The following is a 10,019-nucleotide window of genomic DNA, read 5'->3' as shown; positions in this document are numbered from 1 at the left end:
AAAAAGTTAATACCAAGAATTATTGCTTGTTGAATTGGAGTTACAAATTCTTTCAGAGTTACTTAGTATTTTCTTTAATATCAGTATCAAGGAAGGTAAAGCAAATTTACATATTTATTATGAAATAGAGGCACATAATCATAAAACAAGAAAACAACGTTTTTATAGACTATATTTTAGAAGTGTTTTAATTTTACAGAAAAATTGAGAAGATAGTATAAAGTGTTTCCATATACACTACACCCATTTCCCTCTATGATGATCACTTATATTAGTATGTTACATTGTTACAATCAATGAAGAAATATTGATACATTATTGTTTACTATAGTCCATACATTAGTCCAGTTCCTTAGTTTTTACCTCATGTCCTTTTTCTGTTCCAGGATTTCATCCAAAACATCACATTACATTTAGTTGCCATGTTTCCTTAGGCTCCTCTTGGGCTTGATAGCTTCTCAGATTTTCCTTGCATGACCTTGACAATTTTGAGTAGTTAGGTTTTTGTAGAATGCCCACTACTAGAATTTGTTTGATGCATTTTTCATGATAATATTGGGATTATGTGTTTTGGGGAGGAAGACCACAAGAGTAGAAGGGTTATTTTGTCAGATCACGTCAAGTGTACAAAGTATCAATATGCATTACGAATGCTGAGGTCGACCTTGATCACCAGGCTGAGGTGGTGTTTTTCAGGTTTCTCCATTGTAAAATTACTGTTTTCCCTTTTCCATATTGTACTTTTTGGAAGGAAGTCAATATGCTCAGCCCACAACTAAGGAATAGAGAGTTATGCTTAAGATGGAGTACTACATAAACTATTTGGAATTCTTTTGCACTGGAGATTTATCTATTCTCCTGCATTTATTTATGTATCCAATTATTTATTTATATCAGAAGAACTCATGGATTTTTATTTTATACTTTGGGTTATAATCTAATTCTACGTTAGTTACTTTGTTCCTCAAATTGCTCTAGTCCTGACCCTTGTGAACTCTTTTCAGTTCAGTGGCTCGTGTGCCACTCTGAGGTATCCCCATCCTATATATTTTTTTGGAACTTCCTTACTTTCTGACACTATAAGATGGCCTTGTGTATAAATCTTGTATATTTACTGCCCCAGTCCTAGAATCAGCTGTTTCTTCAAGGATAACTAGGTCTTTTTAGTGGAGAACAGCATTAGACAGCAGGATCTGGGTGTGGGGTGTGCTAATTGCTGCCCGGATGTCATTGCTTCTAGATCTTCTCAGCTGACAGAGCAAAGAGATAACATGTGTGTACATTCCCCACGTATATGGACATATCTATAAGTATCTCTCTACATAACCATGTGTGTTAAGGTAATATGAAGCAATATTAAGCTAAGCATGAATGTAGATTGATGTTTCCAGCTTTAATCTGTTACCACATAGACCATCTTAGCCTCATCTCTTGCTTATCTTTAAATTTCAACTGCGGCAAAACACTTGACTTTTAGAAGTATGAAAATCAAATTGTAGCTACTTTGGGAAGCCACATCATCTAGCAGAAGAATTCTTAAAGGGCAAGGTGTATATCATCAAATTTTAATTTACAGTCAGCAGTACTTTGTAACATCCATAGGCCTCCAGACCTCTGCTTCCAAGAAGAGGAAGTAGCCCATTTCTCCCAGGTTCTTCCACTTAAAACTAAAACCCTGAACATAACAACAGACAAACATAGGAAGACACTGAAAGGTGGAAATGAGAAGGCAGACTTAACTAGGGACTTTGGGACTTGAGGAATAACATGGTGATGAGTCCCCTGTGTTTCCTGTTGCTTCCCATACATCCTGGAGAGGGTATTACAGGAACCCCCAATCAATAACCACCAACAGAACAACAGACAAAAAAGCTTCAAAAAAGAAAACACAAACCCCCCGTTCCCCCTAGCCAAGGTATGAGGAAAGGGGTTGTCAAAGACAGAAAACCATTTGGGCAATAATATACACACTACTCGAGCCAAGTGCCAGTGGCATATTGCACCCATCCCCTATGTCCTGTGGTTTCAGTTGGGCCAAGCTAGGATTTGATCTTCCACCCCACCCCACTCCTGCCCTCCAGAAGAGGCAGCGCTCTGATTCGCCACCAGGGCTGTTTCAGTGTGGTGCAGTGGGGAGCTGAGCCTCCACCCCTTTGCATCAGCAAAGAGACTTTCAAAGGTGGTACCTGACAGGCTAGTTAACACTGGGCTGCCCTCACACAGTCGTGGGGTCCAATGGTGGGACCTAGCCTCCGTCTCTCCCTGACATCGATAAGAATAGGAAGTTACACGTTGGAGGGAGTAGGCACCCCACTAACCCCCAACACATGGTGTCAGTGAGACCCAATGGGGTGCTGAATCCCCATAACCGTCCTGAGGCAGTAAGACAGAATGAGATGGCACAAGCAGGGCTAGTTGGCAGTTCTCTTCCTCTTACCCTGGTGTCAGTGGGGCCAGCAGGTAGCTGACCCTCTACCCACACCCGGCATCAACAAGAAGGAATGAAGTGGGAGGAAGGACAGCAAACACAGCAAACACTTCACCTCTCCCCTCCCCTGGTGTCAAGAAATCTACTGGGGAGATGAACTTCCACTCCTACTAAAAGGCAACACAATGATATTAATGTTCCCACTTTTGGGGGGAAGGTGTCAGAAGGGCCAATAGGGTAGCTGAACTTCTACTTGATCTGTCTGCAGTGAGAGAATGTAAGTGCCCACTTTTGCTGGGGTTTTGACAGTAGGGCCCAATGGAAATCTGTACGTAGCCCCCCACTCCTCATACTACACCTCCAATAGGATGACTTCCTTCTAAAAAGTAATAATAAAATTAAATGGGATACAGAGTCATATAATAACTCACAATGTTTAGAATCCAATTGAAAAATACTCATGGCACCAAGAACCAGGAAATCACAGAATAAATGAGAAAAGACAATAAACCTACACCAGCACTGAGATAAAACATCTATTGAAATTATCAGACAGGGGTTTTAAATAAGCTGTCACATAAATGCTTCAATTAGCAATTATGTGTTCCTTGACGGAAATGGGAAAAATAGAAAATGTGAACAAAGAACTAGAAGTTATAAGAATAAAAACAAATGAGAAGAGTAGAACTGAAAAATACAACAATCCAAAAACTTTGCTCAAGAGTAGAGTGGAGATTACAAAGCACAGAATCATGAACTTAGAAGAGATCAATACAATGTACCAAATGTACAGAGAAAAATAGGCTGAGGGGTAGAGATGGGAGAAAGAACAGGATCTCAAGAACCTGTAAACAGTAACAAAAGCACTAACATTCATATCATCAAGGTTCCAGAATGAAAAAAGAGAGCACGTAGGACTGACAGAGTATTCAGAGAAATCATGACTAAAACGTTCCCAATTTTTTAGAAGACATAAGCACACATTCAAGAATCTGAGCAAATCCAAAGAGGAAAAACACAAAGGTATCCTTGTCAAGACGCGTCATAATTAAACTTCTGAAAAGTAGAGACAAAACAAATCTCGAAAGTGGACAGGCAGAAACGATGCATCACTTATTGAGAAACCAATTCCAATGACAGCATGTTTCTTGTCTAAAATTATGGAGTCAGAAGCATTGACATAACATTTTTCAAGTAGTAAAAGAAAAGAACTCTCAGCCACAAATTCACACTTTTTATATCCACTTTCTTGTTTGACTTATATTAATGGACTACCAACTCATCTTTCTATATCTGGGCCTGCCATCACACTTCTCCAAAAATCTAGTCACAGTATTTCCAGAGTGATCTTTCTGAAAAAGAAACAAATTTTTCTTATAAAAGTACCTGATTGTGTTATGAAACTTTTCTCTCTTCTAAGTTACCAGGTAAAATCCTTCAATGGATTCCCATCTTTCTTGGAGTGAAATCTCACATCCAAACTCTCTTTGTCCTTTTGGGCTGCTGTAAGATTATACTGCAGGTTGGGTGGCTCATAAACACCAGGAATTTTTTTTCCCACGGCTCCGGAGGCTGCCAGTTCAAGAATAGGGTGCCAGTATGGTCAGATGAGGGCCCTCTTCTGAATCACAGACTTCTCATTGTATCCTCACATGGCAGAAGAGCTTAGGGAGCTCTGTGGGGTCTCTTTTATAAGAGCACTAGTAACAGTCATTTCCCAAAGGCCCCACCTACTAATACTATCAGCTACGGAAATTAAGATTTCAACGTATGAATTTGGAGGGGAACACAAAGACTAGACCGTAGCACTTACTATACATACATGGACCATGCATGATCTGGCTTCTACCCCCCTCTCCATTGTCTTCTTTTCCTACACGCCAGTGAGCATTTCTCTTTTTTTTTTTTTTTTCTTTTTTTTTGCGGTACGCGGGCCTCTCACTGTTGTGGCCTCTCCCGTTGCGGAGCACAGGCTCCGGACGCGCAGGCTCAGTGTCCATGGCTCACGGGGCCTAGCCGCTCCGCGGCGTGTGGGATCTTCCCGGACCGGGACACGAACCCGTGTCCCCTGCATCGGCAGGCGGCCTCTCAACCACTGCGCCACGAGGGAAGCCCCAGTGAGCATTTCTTATACTGATTATGAATGGAACTCCTTTCTGGACTGATCCTTAACCATTCATTTTCTGGCAACTGTGAATTTATCTTCTCTTTTCCTCAAAACTTCACCCTTCCTTCATGTTACATATCCATTTCAATTGCCTTCTACAGGAAGCCCTACTGATATCGCCCATATACTACTGTCCACAGCATGAATTAAGGTCTTACTGTGTCTTCCTGTAGCACTCTGTAATATCTTTTACGGTAACTATGGATTTTCTTACTTGAGTGTCACAATACATTGAATTCTAGGTGGCACTGTAATGATTTTAGTAACAGTAACACTGGTGCCTAGTTTAAGCCATGACCTACTTTAGGTGTTCAATAAATGTGTGTTGAATGAGTGAATGAATGAATGGTCAATTTGAAATCTTAATCATGTTACTTTTCCAAAATCTGTTACAAGATACCACAGTTTTCCAGAAGATTAGGGAGTTAGGACCTTAAACTTGATTTAACAGAGGGAATTTTTACTCATACATCATGCTTAAATACCTCAAAGTAAAACCATAAACCCAGGAATTTAAGGTTATCCATTTGGACTTTCAAGCCAATAATTAATATCTCCTGCCCCGACTGTATTAGATGGTTTCGATGCTCCACTCATATCTCCCCAGCACTCATCATTCCAGTATATGCCGCTAGAATCATGCTGCCGCCTGCAATTATCCACCTTAGGGCAGGCCAGAAGTGTACAGGAGTTAATGTATCTGGGTGTAGCTTTCAACCAAGGACAGAGGGGACTGGAAGATAAGTACTTCAAGTTTCTCACCGATTCTTGGGATAACTCTGAGACATGTTCTGTAGAGTTTCACAGAACTCGCCTGAAGTACTGGCAGCAGTTCCCTGCAGGAGTAATTTATTCGGTAATGCACCTCTGTTGGCTTCCTTCCATGCCTCCATTCTCAGTTCCCACTCCACTTCTGAGTTTTCTGGAAGCACCTCCCAGATGAGCAGTTTGCACTCAAATTATTGCCTCAAGTTCTGCTTCTAGGGGAACTCAGTTGATAGCCTCCTAACAACCCAGTGCTCCTTACAGAGCCGTCACTGGTACAAGTACCAAGGCACGGCACATTACGTATCACTCCTCCTAAATCCTAATATTTTTAAACAGATAGGAAAGAGCATGACCTTGAAGAGAAAAAGAGTTCATATGAGGATGGCCAATGGATAAAGGGAAGGAGAGACAGTGCCATTTGTTTTCCATTAATGATAGTGTGAAATGTATGGGCAGATGGTCTAACAGGTGTGACTATAATTTGAGGAGCCTGCTCCCTTGGTTACAGAAGACTGCTATTGTTATTATTATGGAACCACAACCTCATGACTTTATAGTTTCACTTGATTTAACCTTCTCCTTTACCTTTAAATCTTCGTACATCACTGAATTGCAGCCAATAGATTTATTTTCTCCCTATGGCTCCATCACAGAAAAAGACACACACGTGCACACACACACACACACGCGCGCACACACACACACACACAGAGTTTTGTGTATGCCAGTGCTAGAAAAGACAAGCTCAAGGTGCATGTATGCAATGGATATTGTACATTACAGGTCTCTGTGAAATAGTCTTCTGCAGGTTCCTATGTTTATTTTATGAATAATTAACTTTAGTAAAGTTAATTTCCTGAAGATCTTGTTGAAGACTGAAGAAAGGAAGTAAATTGTAAAGAAAACGACTTCGAAACTTGCCCTTTTCACCCTCTCTTTGTGTCTTAATGAACAAAGGATAACTGGGCCTTTTTTGAAGCCTTTGCTTGAGTTGAAGACACAAAATGCAACCTGTACTCTTATCATAATATGTTCAGTTTATGAGTACCCAAACTTATAAACCGTGAATTTCCCTAAAGTTATTATACCATTTAGAAGATGTTTGCTTGGATGTTTACTTAAAACCAAACAATTGAGGTCTATGTGTCCAAATAATTTCCTTCTCTTTTGCTGTCTCCATTTCAGTTTCCTGAGTTTCTGGGAAGGCCTGGTTTCCCCAAAGGAAGGATTTCTGGTAGAAGTCTGAAAGTCTGACCCAAGAAAAAAAAATCCAGTACAGCCAATGAATTGAGGACAAGAAGTTTTCCGATCAGGTAGGAACATTTAATCTCATACATTACGATCGCCTTAAGTAAGGTGTGCTGATAGCTGGATATGATTTAACTGCTTGGAAAAAGATGCATATATATTATATGACCTACCCCACAAGGAAGCTGTTCTCAATTCTCTTAGAGGTTGTGGTGTTTATCAGAGAGCGCCTTGGGGGAATATGAATACAATAACAGTATGATGGTTTTTTTTTTTAGCTCATTGTTGCCAAGTACACTTGGTGATCTTGGTGCCTGTGGTTTAATCCCAGGAGGTTAGACATGTGGAGCAGCACATTAACCCTCTTTAGTATTTTCTCCCAAGACAAATCATTTTTATAGGTTGTCTCCATGGTCTTCTAGTTGCTTATCAAAATGAAGCATCAAGTCTTCTAAGTGAGCAATAGCCCCAGTCAGTGTGAGGAAATCAGCTTGGTTCTTATTGGGGCACAGCTTCTTGTCCTTGGCACAAAGTGAGTTCACAAAGGGAGTTAGAAGGAGGAGAATGGGGCATGTGAAAGGGGAGTTCTGTGTTCTCATTTACCTATGCATGTTGAAACTCCACTAACAGCTTTATTTTCATTAGCAATTTGTGATAAAAACTTAGGGTAAAGGGAATAATGAAGCTGTCCCATTATATGGCAGGACAAAAGGTAGTAGTGACATCAAAATCAGGGCCTGTCCATCTCGTTTGCAGCTATATACTGAGTGTTTAGCATAGCATTTGACCCCTCATCAGTATTCAATAAGAAGATGCGTGTTGAATGACTTAGGGATGAATTAATGAATGAAAAAAGTTAATATGGTAGAAAATGTGTTTTATCCTCGTATTTTCGTGTGTTGACTTCTGTATTTCAAGACCCAGCACTGTAACTGACACATAGAATATAAGCAATAAAATGTGTTGAAAGAATGAATGAGTCCCCACTATTCTAAGAATAATTTTAAGACCAACACAGACCCCATATCTGCCAGAGGTATCCAGAGGTGAAAGCCTGGATCTCAGCTAGTGGTAGAGCTGACAGAATTTATCTAGTTTGAATAATTTACAGCCCATCCCATTACATTTAGGCATAGTACCCACATGAGCCATACAATTAAATGTTGACTGGAAAACAATGCACAACCTAGAAGTTGAGAATTATGTTTTATGTGGAGGACATACTGAGGACTGAAGTCAGGAGACAGCCTCTCAGATAGCTCTGAGGGACTGTTCTGAAGAGCTAAGGGAGGGCACAGGGTATTTAGGGGTTCTTGCAAAAAAACAAACAGGTAGTTGGAACATCAAAAGATTACTGTTAATTAAAGAAAGTAGACATCTTAAGTTAATAAATGTAGCACTTTTCTATATATGGTGAGATGCAAGAATCTGGTCTCCTGGAAATCATTCCCTTGATTTGCACTTTATTTATCTAGGGCCAGTATCCTGTTTTCTCCATCCTGAATCCCCTCAGGGTGCGGCTTTGGGTGTGGCTTCAGTGGCTGATGGCTTGATGGTTATAACATCCTGTGTTACCGATAAGGCTGGCTACATTCTTTGTCTACATAAATGACTTGAATATGGATAGTAAATCTGTGGATTTGCAAAACGTAATTCTTGGAGCATTTTTATAAGGACAAAGTTCAGGGCAATTTCAGAATCACTAGCGGCTAAAATTGCTATTTATACTTTGGTTTGGGAAATAAATTATTTTTATTGTCATTTCAGCCTTTCTTTAATTTTCGAGATTGTTAAAAGAAGGCAAAGAAAGAGGAGAAGACCCCTGAGTCAGGTAATCCTCCTTTTCCTGGCGACTCCCCTAGTTAAAAGCTCAGTTTACAATGGTGGTCAGTTTTTCAGTCCATTTGTGCTCATTTCTGTTACTAACAACATAGCATCTTATTTTCTATTTGAGGTTTTTGGATTTTTCCTAATTATGCTTTTGCTTTTTATTCTATCAAATGTCCATGAATTTGATAAAGTCCTCGGTATTAAAAGAAAATCAGTAAGATTCATAAAAATAAGTTCTTGGATAAATTTATAAATTTCTACCTGCATTCAAAGTGGAGTAAGTTGGCAAGAAATTTATAAGGGGCAGATACTCTAAGGAGCACTCCCATTCAGAAACTCAAAATGGTTGCACGTGTTTATCCTGTAAGAGGTCTGTGATGAAACAGCAGGATGAAGGCTATATGTCCAAACTTAAATGCAATCTTTTAAATCACCTTTCATGTCAGGCCAGGTAAGAACTGGGCAATTCAATGAGTAAATTAGAACAATTCTTATTTTCAATAATTTCTTAGGTCAACAGAATAATGAAAAACTTATCTTTAACTCCAAGAAATCTGGACAGTTATTAAAGCAAATGTGTTGTCCTCCTGGCCTACACCTGGTTATAAACAGCAGTACGACTTCAGAAAACCCTGGACACTGAGTGGACTTTCTAAATATAGCTTTTTCTTTCTATAAAGGTGTTTTCCAAGAATGCTATCTTTTGTGAAAATGTGGCCTTTGTAAATGGTACGCAGACACTAAGGTCTGTGACTTTTTGACCTAGAAAAGATTTGAAATATTTTCTTAGCCTGGGAATCCACATTTTAGAGGCACAGAAAGAGAAACCCAATGAAATTAATTATTTTACCCGCCATCAAACGGCAAACAAGTAATACCGACAGCATTGTCCTCAACACTACATTTCCTCTGTGCCTTATCCCTCTTCTTTTAAGAGGAATGACAACACTATCTGCAAACTTTATCTATAACTAATTTTTTTAAAATTTTGCTGTTTTGTAACTCATTTTTGAAAAATTCTGTTTCTATGTTGAAAATGTGTAAGGACATTTACCTTCTTTCTTGAAACACCTTTGCCTGCATTTATCACATTTTATTGTTGAACTATTGTGTAGCAATAAGTACAAAAGTGCGTCTAGTAGAGGAGATAATGTCAGAGGCAACAAGTTGTGTGTATGGGGGGGGCGGGGTTAGAGTTGACATACCTTAAGGGAGATGAGGAGAGAGGGAAGAGAATAGAAATTTTATTTATTTGAAAAAAATATGATTGCAAGTTAGACAATGTTTGGCTAAACTTAATACGGTATAGCTTTCCTTAACTTAAATTCTGGGTAAACTTGCACTGTTTACATTGCCACAGACTAGGGAATAAACAAAGCAAAAAGATTTTTGGTACCACCATTTTGTGTTAATTTCATAAAGATTTCTACAAGACATTTTAAAAATAAATTGAAAAACGAAAGACTTGTCTTTAGCTTATTTTCCCTGCTTGCTTGCACTTTAATAAGTTGATAAATGACATTTAAACTCAATAATTATGATTAATTCTGTCCCGCAATTTTTAAAAGCACTGGTGAT

At 39.2% G+C, this 10,019-nt stretch overlaps 1 long non-coding RNA gene across 1 annotated transcript in view; it reads left to right on the top strand.

Moving 5' to 3' along the window:
• The window catches only part of LOC114895282, a 16,911-nt gene extending 8,976 nt beyond the window's left edge, over nt 1-7,935 (top strand). Inside the window, exon 2 of the long non-coding RNA XR_003793498.1 lies at nt 6,549-7,935. This is a non-coding gene — a long non-coding RNA (uncharacterized LOC114895282). The remainder of the gene's footprint in view (nt 1-6,548) is intronic.
• The last annotated feature ends 2,084 nt before the right edge of the window (nt 7,936-10,019 follow it).

Source organism: Monodon monoceros, unplaced genomic scaffold (genome assembly GCF_005190385.1).
Source record: "Monodon monoceros isolate NGI ecotype Baffin Bay Population unplaced genomic scaffold, NGI_Narwhal_1 Super_Scaffold_14, whole genome shotgun sequence".
NCBI lineage: Eukaryota > Metazoa > Chordata > Mammalia > Artiodactyla > Monodontidae > Monodon > Monodon monoceros.
This window is presented reverse-complemented; position numbering and strand designations above follow the sequence as displayed.